This window comes from Mytilus edulis, chromosome 9 (genome assembly GCF_963676685.1).
Source record: "Mytilus edulis chromosome 9, xbMytEdul2.2, whole genome shotgun sequence".
In the NCBI taxonomy this organism is placed as follows: domain Eukaryota; kingdom Metazoa; phylum Mollusca; class Bivalvia; order Mytilida; family Mytilidae; genus Mytilus; species Mytilus edulis.
Window position 1 is genome coordinate 55,298,659 of NC_092352.1, and position 13,942 is coordinate 55,312,600.

General features: G+C 32.7%; 1 protein-coding gene across 2 annotated transcripts in view; it reads left to right on the forward strand.

Moving 5' to 3' along the window:
- LOC139489785 (uncharacterized) overlaps positions 1-13,942 on the forward strand; it is a 324,072-nt gene that overhangs the window by 57,240 nt on the left and 252,890 nt on the right. The gene's annotated exons all lie outside the window — the stretch shown is intronic.

Here is a 13,942-nt window from a genome sequence, read left to right on the forward strand (position 1 = left end):
CACTGAAGCAGAAATGGTCCCTTATAGTAACACTGAAGCAGAAATGGTCCCTTATAGTAACACTGAAGCAGATTTGGTCACTAGAATTAAATCTGAAGTAGCGATGGTCACTAATAGTAACACTGAAGCAGTGATGGTCTCTAATAGTAACACTGAAGCAGAAATGGTCGCTAATAGTAACGCTGAAGCAGAAATGGTCACTAATAGTAACAATGAAGCAGAGATGGTTACTAATAGTAACACTGAAGCAGAAATGGTCACTACAATTAAATCTGAAGCAGAGATGGTCACTAATAGTAACACTGAAGCAGAGATGGTTACTAATAGTAACACTGAAGCAGAAATGGTCACTACAATTAAATCTGAAGCAGAGATGGTCACTAATAGTAACACTGAAGCAGAGATGGTTGCTAACAGTAACACTATAGCAGTGATGGTCACTAATAGTAACACTGAAGCAAAAATGGTCACTAGAATTAAATCTGAAGCAGAGATGGTCACTAAAAGTAACACTGAAGCAGAGATGGTCGCTAATAGTAACACTGAAGCAGAGATGGTCGCCAATAGTAACACTGAAGTAGAAATAGTCACTAATAGTAACACTGAAGCAGAGATGGTCACTAATAGTAACACTGAAGCAGAAATGGTCGCTAATAGTAACACTGAAGCAGAGATGGTCGCCAATAGTAACACTGAAGTAGAAATAGTCACTAATAGTAACACTGAAGCAAAGATGGTTGCTAATAGTAACACTAAAGCAGTGATGGTCGCTAATAGTAACACTGAAGCAGAAATGGTCGCTAATAGTAACACTGAAGCAGAGATGGTCGCTAATAGTAACACTGAAGCAGAGATGGTCGCTAATAGTAACACTGAAGCAGAAATGGTCGCTAATAGTAACACTGAAGCAGAGATGGTCGCTTATAGTAACACTGAAGCAGAAATGGTCACTAGAATTCATTCTGAAGCAGAGATGGTCGCTAATAATAACACTGAAACAGACATTGTAACATATAGTTACACTGAAGCAGAGATTGTTTTTGGAAGTAACACTGTTCCTGGAAATTTTAAGAATCCTACCCAAATTAATGAGATTCAACTTCAAGATTCATTTATAGTTAAAGAGCAGATAAAAACAACACAGGTCAATTGTTTCTGCAGCCCATGCAAATTATTTTTTAGTTCTCTCAAGAAGTTAAATGCACATGCTTGGAGTGTACACAGACAGATACAATGTGTGATTTGTCATATATATTTTACAAATCATTTAGGTATGTGTAATCATGAATGTGCTAGAGTGATTGTACAAATGAAAATAAATCCTTTGACTCAAATAATTGTACATTTTGGGTCAGAAAATAAAATATTAGAAAGGAGAGTCAGAGGGCAATACAATCAATGGTATGTTTTTGTTAAAGATAATCCCAAGACATTAGAAGAGACTAAAACTAAAGATATACGTTTACCATGCTATTGCAGAACATGCAAAATAGGGTTAATTTCTCTTTCTCAATTAAATGATCACATCTATAATGTGCATACAACAAGAGCAGAGTGCATATATTGTAAGATGGATTTTGATTCAACTGAAGAAATGGGTGATCATTTTTGTGAAAAATTGAATACAAAGTTGAAGGAGGACATTTTGACTGAAATTACTGCATGTCCTTCTTTGGATCATTTTGACAAAAGAAAAAGAAGAGGAATTGAAGTGATGCCATGGCTAAGAATGTCAGCAAAGACACTACGGCAGCTTGCACAGGAGAAGTTAGATAAGATCATGTTTAAAAAAAAAACATATGTAAAAAAGACTGATGAACAAAAAAAAGAGATATTTGTAAAAAAGACTGATGAACAAAACAGAGAGATATTTGTAGAAAAGACTGATGAACAAAAAAAAGAGATATTAAACCAAATTTTGAACAAAGAAATGAAAAAAACATTTTATTGTTTTAATTCCAAAAGGAAACAATTTGTCAAAAAATCCTGTCCAGTTTGCTCTAGGATTTTTTTTGGGACATCTGATCAAAGTCTTTATGAGCATTTCTATAAAAAGCACCAAAAAGACACAAAGTACTGTCGTTTTTGCCAACAGGCATTTTTTGCTGATAATCATGAATGCAAGAAAGAAAAAGAAGAAAGTTATATGAATAGGAAAGAAAATAAAAACAAAATAAAAGAAGAACTAGTTGGAGAAGAAAGCATCAAGTTGCAAAAATGTCCACAATGTTCATATATAAAAAACTTCTGTAAAGAAAACATTCATAATCAAACTTGTACAAGAAAAGTTTGTATTTCTTGTGAAAACTGCAGGGAATGCGAAGGTAAAAACTGTTTTTACTGTGGAAAAATTTTTCATTTTGAAAGTTTGACCTGGAAACGTGGAAAAAAAGCATAAGTCAACAAAAACTGGTATTTTTCACTGTTATTTATGTAACATTACAATCAACACTTTAGAACAATTACAACTTCATGTAAAGACTGTTCACCCTCTCGTGGATGCCTTGAGCATTTATCGTAAAAAAACAAAATATAGACAATGTCGCCGTAAAAAAAAGAGCATTGAACAAAGATTAGCAGATGCTAAAAAGCAAAGGAAGAAATATCAGGAAAAACACAAAGATAGGTACAAATGTGAGGTTTGTCAAGAAAAGTTCACTTACTATATTATGCTGAGGAAGCATATTGCAAATGAACATGAAAGAGAAACTTTTGGCTGTAATATATGTAACATGCAGTTTAAGCATAAAAAAACATTAGAAAAACACCAAATGAAGGGACATTTGCAAGTATGTGAAAAAGAGAAACCTAAACATACCTGTTTTGTTTGTGACAAGAAGTATTCGACTTCGAGAAGTTTGAGAAGACACAATTTCAAGGAACATTTAATTGAGGACAAACATATTTCCAAGTTGAGGGAAAATGTTGCTTGTGAGCAATGTGGTAAAATTGTGATGAGAAAGTGTATGAGGTTACATTTACTGGTTCATCAAGAAAAAGAGTTTATGTGTGAAGATTGTGGAGAGAAGTTTCGTAGACCTGATGATTTGAAAAGGCATAGGCAAAAACATTTAAGGAAAAAATATGTGCTCAAGTCCGAAACATCCGGGTATAAATGCTTAATATGTGGGTTGATTTTATCTACCAATGGTGCAATAAAAAGACATTTTAGTTTGAAACATTCAAGTGAAAAGATTGCTTTACCATGTAAAATCTGTGGCAGATTATATGCAAGTAAACCTGTGTTAGATATACACATGAAACTGAAACATTCTGACAAATCTTTCCAATGTGAAATATGTAATAAGAAATTCTATTACAATTACCTGCTTAAAAACCATGTAAAGATCGTTCATGAAAATTATAAGCCTTTTCAGTGTGACATTTGTAATTTCAGGTGTTATATGAAATCTGCACTTGTATCACATATGAAATACAATCATTAATTCAGCTTTATACTATTGCTGGGTGTTGTTTATGTGCATTTGTGATCCAGGGAGTTGTTGAGGGGATGTAAAAACAAATTGTTTAATGAAGAAAAAAATATGTGAATGTTTCATGGTGTGCCGGGGTTGAAATGTCCCCACTTTTAAATTACTGCATTGGTGTCTAATGTGTACTTATGTTAGAAGCGTATACCAAACTATATTTATTTTAATGTTTGTGCAATTGAACCATTATTATGATAACATTAGTCATAGAAAAGTGCAATTAATGTTCTTTTTGCAAGAAATTTTTTTTCTTTTTAGAAATTTTATTTTATCAAAATAAATTTTAAAACCTATCTTTTCCTATTTTATTTCAAAATTCTGTCTCATAGATGTCTTTGTATGCACAAAAATGTGTTTTTTCATGACCAATCAAAGCAAATTTTGGAAATTTTTAACGACTCAACTACCTTGAAAAATAGTACAGTGACCCATAATTTTTATCATTTTTTTTAAAAAGCAATGTAAAATCTTCATTTTCGCAAAGAAGAAAAAAAATCTGTCATTTTTTTTTTCTATACCCCTAATTTATCTTAACTTTTATAATATCTTCTTCTCTGAAATAACTAGGCCAAATTTAACCAGGAAAATATATACTGACATATTGTTCCCAGATTTAACTAATTTACAAACTCATCATTGGGGTATCTTGTTCAAAGGATGTGTCTAATGACCCATCTTTGCTAGCCAAGGTTTATGGACAAGTCTTCTCTACTTAACCACAATAAATAGATAAAATCTGATATGGGCAAATATGTATAGATTATTGAGCTCCACCCTATTGTCCATTTTTAAGTCAAAACTATTACATGACTTCTTATTGGAGTTACTGCTTTTAAATGACAATTTTACCCTTTTCTCATTTTTTTGCTTATTTTCTAGACAACTATAATAGATAAAGATATACTCATAATTACAAGAATGATCCACAAGACAAAATCCACAAAAAAGTCATTAGTCTGAAGTTACCGTCTTATAGAGTTATTGCCCTTTACAGACGAATTTTACTAAAAAAAAATAGATTAATAGAAATTAAAAGTAAAATTAACAAGACAAAAGTGTGTTGATTCATGATAGGAGCGATTACCATTGAATGATGACTTTTTTTACCCTCTTGTATTTTGGGCAAAAACTAAAAAAGATGGAGAGAAATTGTAAACTAAAATAATATCAGTTCAACTGAATGGGATTTTTGTCATGAAATCTATTCCAGCCTACCTTGAATGATGATTCTTTTTTACCCTCTTGTATTTTGGGCAAAAACTAAAGAAGATGAATAGAAACTGTAACTAAAATAATATCAGATCAACTGAAAGGGATTTTTGTCATGAAATCTATTCCAGCCTACCTTTAATGATGACTTTTTTTACCCTCTTGTATTTTGGGCAAAACTAAAGAAGATGAATAGAAACTGTAACTAAAATAATATCAGATCAACTGAAAGGGATTTTTGTCATGAAATCTATTCCAGCCTACCTTTAATGATGACTTTTTTTACCCTCTTGTATTTTGGGCAAAAACTAAAGAAGATGAATAGAAACTGTAACTAAAATAATATCAGATCAACTGAAAGGGATTTTTGTCATGAAATCTATTCCAGCCTACCTTGAATGATGACTCTTTTTTACCCTCTTGTATCTTGGGCAAAAACTATAGAAGATGAATAGAAATTGTAAACTAAAATAATATCAGATCAACTGAAAGGGATTTTTGTCATGAAATCTATTCCAGCCTACCTTGAATGATGACTCTTTTTTGCCCTCTTGTATTTTGGGCAAAAACTAAAGAAGATGAATAGAAATTGTAAACTAAAATTATATCAGATCAACTGAAAGGGATTTTTGTCATGAAATCTATTCCAGCCTACTGTTGAAGATACACATAAGATCTATGTGAGCAACACTGGCTTTTTAGTGTCTCTAATGAACTTTATCTAAAGCAGAATTTATAAGAAGGATATAATTATTTTTTTCAATGAACCATTCATATATTGTCGAGCCTGAGACTTTTGTCGCAGAAAGCTCGACATAGGGATAGTGATCCGGCGGCGGCGGCTACGGCGGCGGCGGCGTTAGCTAACTTCTTAAAAGCTTTATATTTTAGAAGGTAGAAGACCTGGATGCTTCATTCTTTGTATATGGATGCCTCATGTTACGAACTTTCCGTCAGTCACATGTCCAATATCCTTGACCTCATTTTCATGGTTCAGTGACTACTTGAAAAAAAAGTTAATATTTTTTGTAATGTTAAATTCTCTCTTATTATAAGTAATTGGATAACTATATTTGGTATGTGCGTACCTTGTAAGGTCCTCATGCCCGTCAGACAGTTTTCACTTGACCTCGACCTCATTTCATGGATCAGTGAACAAGGTTAAGTTTTGGTGGTCAAGTCCATATCTCAGATACTATAAGCAATAGGTCTTGTATATTTGGTGTATGGAAGGACTGTAAGGTGTACATGTCCATCTGGCAGGTGTCATCTGACCTTGACCTCATTTTCATGGTTCAGTGGTTATAGTTAAGTTTTTGTGTTTTGGTCTGTTTTTCTTATACTGTATGCGATAGGTCAACTATAATTGGTGAATGGAATGATTGTAAGGTGTACATGTCTAGCTGGCAGGTGTCATCTGACCTTGACCTCATTTTCATGGTTCAGTAGTTATAGTTAAGTTTTTGTGCTTTGGTCTGTTTTTCTTATACTGTATGCAATAGGTCAACTATATTTGGTGTATGGAATGATTGTAAGGTGTACATGTCTAGCTGGCAGGTGTCATCTGACCTTGACCTCATTTTCATGGTTCAGTAGTTATAGTTAAGTTTTTGTGTTTTGGTCTGTTTTTCTTATAATATATGCAATAGGTCAACTATATTTGGTGTATGGAAATATTTTATGATCTACATCTTAGTTGCTCAGGTTTTATTTGACCATGACCTCATTTTCACAGTTCATTGCTCAGTGTTAAGTTTTTGTGTTTTGGTCTGTTTCCTTAAACTATAAGCAAACAACCATATTTGTTGTATGGAAGGTGTAATTCCTTTTTATATTCATTTATTTATTTTTTATCAGAAACAATTTGAATATTGAATACAAGAATCTTTTTAATGGAAATATGAATAAATCATACATTTTTGTTATAAGTAATAATTACTGAACACTGATTAAATGAAACTTTGGAAGGTGTGGAAATGTTAGAGCATTAGCTCACTCATGCATAACCATTTGTCCTGTACTACAGTTCACCACAACCATATTAATTAATCGTTTAAATGTGTACAGATTGAACAATATTTTCTTTCCACAAAGTTAAAGAATAACATTTACAGAATTGTTTTATACATATGATCTAAGATAAGTATACTTTGGTTTTAAATATAATCATGATTTGATGGTAGCAAATATAAATTAAATGACTTAAGTTAACATATTGTTAAAATTTATCCTTTTTGCAGATCTATTATTTTCAATAATTATACATGTATTCTTATTGATTAAATTAGTTATTTTTTTTTTATTAAAAGCATAAAATAGTAATATTACTAAGTATATAGAATGATAGATGTGAGAAATATCAATTAATAATATTTTTAAGCTTAATTATATTATGTAACAATGTCCTTTTACAATAAACAATTATACCCTCACTTTAAAAAAGTGCAGGTATACTGTTTTACCTCTGTCTGTTCATTGGTCAGTCCATCAATCCATCTACCACTCCGTCCATCCATCCGTCTGTCCTTTTGTCTGTCTGTCCGTCACATGAATATTTTCATCACATCTCTCTGAGGAACTACATTACAAGGATTTCTGAAATTTGGTTTCAGGGTTTATATAAGTTAGCTATACCTTGTGATGCGTTTTGAGATTCATCACTCAACAACTTCCTGTTTACTGAATACTTGTATCATTTTACACATATTAGCCCAGTTGAAAAGTTTCGTCACATTTTTCCCAGGAACTGCAATACAAGGATTTCTGAAATTTGAGTTCACCATGTGATGTGTTTTTAGATTCACCACTCAAGATTTTCCTGTTTACGAAAATATTTTAAAACCAGTTGCTCACAGTTTCACTTGTTATACCCCATGCAACGAAGTTGCGGAGGGTATAATGTTTTTGACCCGTCCGTCCGTCCGTCCGTCAGTCCGTCCGTCAGTCCGTCAGTCCTGTTTCTTGTCAATGCAACTCCTCTGAAACCACACAACAGAATTTCACGAAACCTTTTCAGATAATAAGGACATACTATGTAGTTGTGCATATCGACGGGAAATTGCGATTCAATTTTTTTTCTAGGAGTTACGCCCCTTTGAACTTATTTACTTTAATGTACTACTGCAACAGTTTGTCATCGCAACTCCTCTCAAACCACACAACAGAATTTCACGAAACCTTTTCAGATAATAAGGACATACTATGTAGTTGTGCATATCGACGGGAAATTGCGATTCAATTTTTTTCCTAGGAGTTACGCCCCTTTGAACTTATTTACTTTAATGTACTACTGCAACAGTTTGTCATCGCAACTCCTCTCAAACCACACAACAGAATTTCACGAAACCTTTTCAGATAATAAGGACATACTATGTAGATGTGCATATCGACAGGAAATTACGGTTCAATTTTTTTTCTAGGAGTTATGCCCCTTTGAACTTATTTGCTTCAATGTACTTCTGCAACAGTTTGTCATCTCAACTCCTCTGAAAACACAACAGAATTTCATGAAATTTTGTAGATAATAAGGACATACTATGTATATTGACAGAAAATTATTATTTAATATTTTTTCTTATACAATTTTTTTTCTTATACTTATTTAATTTCTCCAATGACAATGTGGGGACATGGGGTATGTGAGCGTGCTCACTAAGGTTCTTTAATTTGCTTAGGGCTCAGCAAAACAAAAGAATGTCATCAAATATTTATTGCCCTTTATTGCTAGACAGTTACTTTCTATTTGGTTATAATAAATATTCATATTAAAGGGGCACTAGCTACGAGATATATAAAAAATCTAATCTATTATTTTTTTTATCAATCAATAATTAAATGCAAAAAGTGAATATTAATTCACTTTTAGCAGCCAGTATGGTTCAATTTTGTCAAAATAAGCTAAAAAACATTGATTATGAATTATTTACTTGCAAGTGAATAATTTAATTTCATTGAATTTGTATTCAAGTGACCTTCAATTTAACCCCTTAGCTTGAGATAGATAACAAGTGAAATGTATATGTAAAGTTATTTAAAGGAAAAGAACTTTTTAATAGTTTGGACAAATGTTTTACATTGTTTTAAATCAGATATGAGAATTTGATTAAAATTGGTGAACATGAATTTGACAGCTAGTACACCTTTAAATACACATGGCCATGCAAAGTTAGCTACATTTTACCTTTTTATATCAAATGTCTGATACACAAAGGTAAGTATCATGAGGGTAGTAATGCCCTTTACCATCAGGCGTCAAAAGGCAATTTCAGCTACCGTTAGCGTCAAATTGATTAAAATCTTCAACTTCGTACTTTTATTTGGCTTTTTAACTTTTTTGGATTCGAGCGTCACTGATGAGTCTTTTGTAGACAAAAAATTAATGTGATGCAGTTAACTCTCGTTGTCTCGAACTTGGTTGACCCGAAATTTCGGATTAGTCGAAGTTTTCACGTGGTCCCAAACTTTATTCCATACAAAAGTATGTAATTCCTGATGAGTCGAAATTTCGGTTGAGTCAAACTCAATTTACGGTCCCAAGGTAAACTAAGTATTCAAAATTCATTTTTTATCTCGAACTAATACACATATGTCAAAACATGACCTCCGGGATTTAAATGGATTGCAGAGTTAATCTGACAATACACGTGTAATTAAATTTCCAGTCACTGACCACTGTATTGATTTATGACATGCTATTTCCATGAGTGTTTATTTATTTACCTAAGATTATCTTTTATAGAATTTTGATAAATAATTAGTGATGCATTGTTAATGTTCATGAAAAAGTATTTAAAATGTTTACAAAACAATTAATTTGTGATTTACACTAATGAGCTTGGGTGTGTATAAAGTGAGGATTATGGCTTCCGTTGATGATCACCTAAAAACTACTCAAACGGCGTCTTTGATCTTGTTATACTCTCTTGGAAAAGCCATAGGATTTTTTTTAATTGAAACAATTGAATAAGTAAAAATAATGTCATTATAATAATAAAAGACTGTGACATACAAATACATCGATCTGATACTAGAATATTGATCCCCTCGCCATATTCACCCGGATTTATTTTAGCTTTACCAAGCTAAGCAAGAGTTGTGTCCCTTAGATTGTCGAACTTCCGGTGTTCGTTTGAGTCGAACTACGTGTATCTCGAAATATTTCTCTGGTCCGGCTGACTTCGACATAACGAGAGTCGACTTTACGTCGAAATCATTTGATTTTTGTATTGTCTAAAAGAAAGTGCATATTTTATCATCATGCACCAAAAACTACCGTTAACGGTTATTGGCAAGAATTTTTACCGTAATTGGTCCTGAAGGTACCTACATTACCACCCTCTATCATATGCATGACATAGTGAGCAACTCTTTGTTGCGATTTGCACATGTGTCATTTAGTGACGACATCAAGTGGTCAATGAAGGATAAAAAACTTAATTCATATAGTTTTTTTCACTGACACCCTTACCCCCTCTAAACTTAATTTTCGAAAAATAGATTGACCAATATGGATATATATATAAAATCAATGGCAATTAAACAAAACTTGCTGCAACTTTGACCCCCTCCCCCAGCAATTTATTTGAATTAAGTTTTTTATCCTTCATTGAATTTTTGATGTCGTCCCTTATACATTGTGTTTTACAGATATGTATATATGCAATGAATGCAGCAAATCTTACAAGACTAGAAAAGGTCTTCAAAACCATGCATGTAATATATGCCAACTATGTAGAAAAACCTTTCCATCAGCACAAAAATTGAAAAGACATAATTGCAAACAACAGATATTAAACAAGGAGATGCTGAAATGCCAACTTTGTAAAAAGGAACATTCTACAGAGAATAGACTAAGATCTCATAAATGCTCATATTGCCAGATGTGTTCAATTCTTTTCTCAACATACCAAAAATGTTCCAATCATATCTGTCGACATGCAGGAAAAACCTTGAATACAGAAAATGAAACAAAAGATGAAGTAAAGAATAACACTCAAAAGACAGATAAAGTCAAGAATAACACTCAAAAGACAGATAAAGTCAAGAATAACACTCAGAAGACAGATGAAGTCAACAATAATACTCAGAAGACAGATGAAGTCAACAATAACACTCAGAAGACAGATCAAGTAAAGAATAACACTCAGAAGACAGATAAAGTAAAGAATAACACTCAGAAGACAGATCAAGTCAACAATAACACTCAGAAGACAGATCAAGTCAACAATAACACTCAGAAGACAGATGAAGTCAACAATAACACTCAGAAGACAGATCAAGTCAACAATAACACTCAGAAGACAGATCAAGTCAACAATAACACTCAGAAGACAGATCAAGTCAAGAATAACACTCAGAAGACAGATAAAGTCAAGAATAACACTCAGAAGACAGATAAAGTCAAGAATAACACTCAGAAGACAGATCAAGATCTTGTTGCACTTGATGTTATACATGAAATCTTCCAATTTAAACCGATAAACTTGACATGGCAAATGAAACATTGCACAAATTTAGGGTTAAGGTTTGAGAAATCATCATATCCATTGTATGATTTAACTGCGCCAAACATAATTGGAAATCCTAAAGACTTACAGAAAATTATAGGTGATGGAAACTGCTTTTACAGAGCCATTTCTTATGCTATTACAGGAACTGAGACAAATCATATCAAAATAAGATCTGCAATAGTTAATCATATCCATCACTTAGGGACAAATCTTCATTCCCTTCTACAACATGGTCAAACATGTTTTTCTTATGTACTGCAAAATCAAATAAATATTCCAGGAAGTTGGGCAACAGAAGTTGAGATTTTTGTAGCATCTAATTTATTAAGAATTCATATTTTCACCTATGTCAACACTGGCAATAACTCATATAAGTGGACCAAATTTGATGCATACCTAAATCCAAATATTATAACAGATGAAACTGGTATTTATCTAAACCATACAAATGGTAATCATTATGATATTGTTTTGTCAACCTCAACAGTTCATAAAACATTACCCTGTGGACATTTTAATGAAAAAAGGGAACAAAGACAACCAAAAAAACAAGAATCTGAAAAATTTGGAGAAAAGAAAATAAGGAAAACAGAGTATATGAGAAAATTCATGCAAATGAGACGATCCAATACAGATTATGCAGAAAAGGAAAGAATAAGTCATCAAAATCGAAGACTAGAAAGTAAATTTAAACATTTTGAAGTAGACTACAATAAAAAGAGAAGGACTAATCCAGAGTTTGTTGCTTTTGAGAAGGCACACAACAAAAAGAGAAGGACTGATCCAGAGTTTGTTGCCAATCAGAAAGAGCACAACAAAAACAGAAGGTCAAATCCAGAATTTGTTGCATTTGAGAAGGAGCACAACAAAAAGAGAAGGTCAAATCCAGAGTTTGTTGCATTTGAGAAGGAGCACAATAAAAAAAGAAGGACTGATCCAGAGTTTGTTGCATTTGAGAAGGAGCACAACAAAAAGAGAAGGTCAAATCCAGAGTTTGTTGCATTTGAGAAGGAGCACAATAAAAAAAGAAGGACTGATCCAGAGTTTGTTGCATTTGAGAAGGAGCACAACAAAAAGAGATGGACAAATCCAGAATTTGTTGCCAATCAGAAAGAGCACAACAAAAACAGAAGATCAAATCCAGAGTTTGTTGCATTTGAGAAGGAGCACAACAAAAACAGAAGGTCAAATCCAGAGTTTATTGCATTTGAGAAGGAGCACAATAGAAAGAGAAGGACTGATCCAGAGTTTGTTACATTTGAGAAAAACCATAATAAAAGTAGAAGAACTGATCCAATTTTTATGAAATTTGAAAAAGATTACAATAATAAAAGAAGAAGTGACCCAACCTTTAAAGCCTTTGAGCATGACATTGACAGGAAACGCAGTAGTAGTATTAACAAAGCTTTAGATTTACATGAATTGATTGATGCATTTCATCATGAGGTTTCAACAGCTTGCATTTACAGATGTACATCATGCGACCAGCTGTGGTTTAAGGAATCTGTTGAACCAGTTGAAAAACTACAAAATTTGAAAGAACCCTTATTTTCACAGTGTGTTCGAAAGAAAAATAGTATTGATGGATTTGAGTATGTCTGTCGCACATGTTTAAAATCTTTGAAGAAGGGTAAACTGCCAAATTTAGCAATTTATAATAAACTAAATTTCCCGTTAAAACCACAAGTTTTGATGCTAAATTCTCTGGAAGAAAAGCTTGTGGCACCAGTATCAACATTTTTTTCAAATGCGTGAACTTCCCAGTGGAGGTCAGTTTGGTATTCAAGGAAATGTAGTCAATGTTCCAGCTGATAATATGTCAACTGTTAAAATGCTTCCAAGAAGACTGCCAGAGTCACAGACAATACCAGTAAAATTGAAAAGAAGATTAAGATACAAATCACATGTAATGTTTCAGAATATAAGACCACAAAAATGTATAGATGCAACAAAATATCTTCTGACTAAGCCTTTGTTTAAGCAGTACGTCACGGATGGACTTGATGAGAAATGGCTTACTGAACATATGCAAAGTTTAGAAAACACAGATTGGGATACATTTATTGAAAAAAATCCAGAAACAAATCATCCTCATCCCGTTAAATCACCTGAAATAAAAAACAAACAGAATGAAGAAAAAACTAAAATGAAACAAGAGACAGACAAGACAGAAGAAGATGACCTATGGAGTGAATATGGTGATGATTTTGTTAATAAAGATGATATGGAAAAACAGCAGGAATGTGATGGGGTCTATGACACAATGTTATACCCAGAAAACTTAGATAGTCAGAGAAATATACTGTCATTTGCACCAAGTGAAGGTAACTTACCAGTTAGCCCTTTTGGAGATGCTATTGAAGAATTGTCATTTCCTGGTTTATTTTGTGGTGAAAAACGTCCATCAAACAAAGAACGAACAGTGTCGGTGAAATATAGCGAAATATGCAAGTCCGAACTACGCCAAAATGATCGAAGAGCAGCACAAAATATTACTAATATCTTTTTCAAAGCCAAAAAAATTCAAATGAAACAAATTCAAGATAAGGTTTGGTTGTCACTACGACGAGTAAAAACCAAAGGAAAGAAAATTACAGCAAAAGATTTAAAAGACGAAAGCAATGTCGATACTTTGGTAAAGTTAGATGATGGTTACAGAATATTTAGAACACTACGAGGATCACCACCGTACTGGGAATCTGCCAAAAAAGATTTATTTGCTATGGTTAGGCA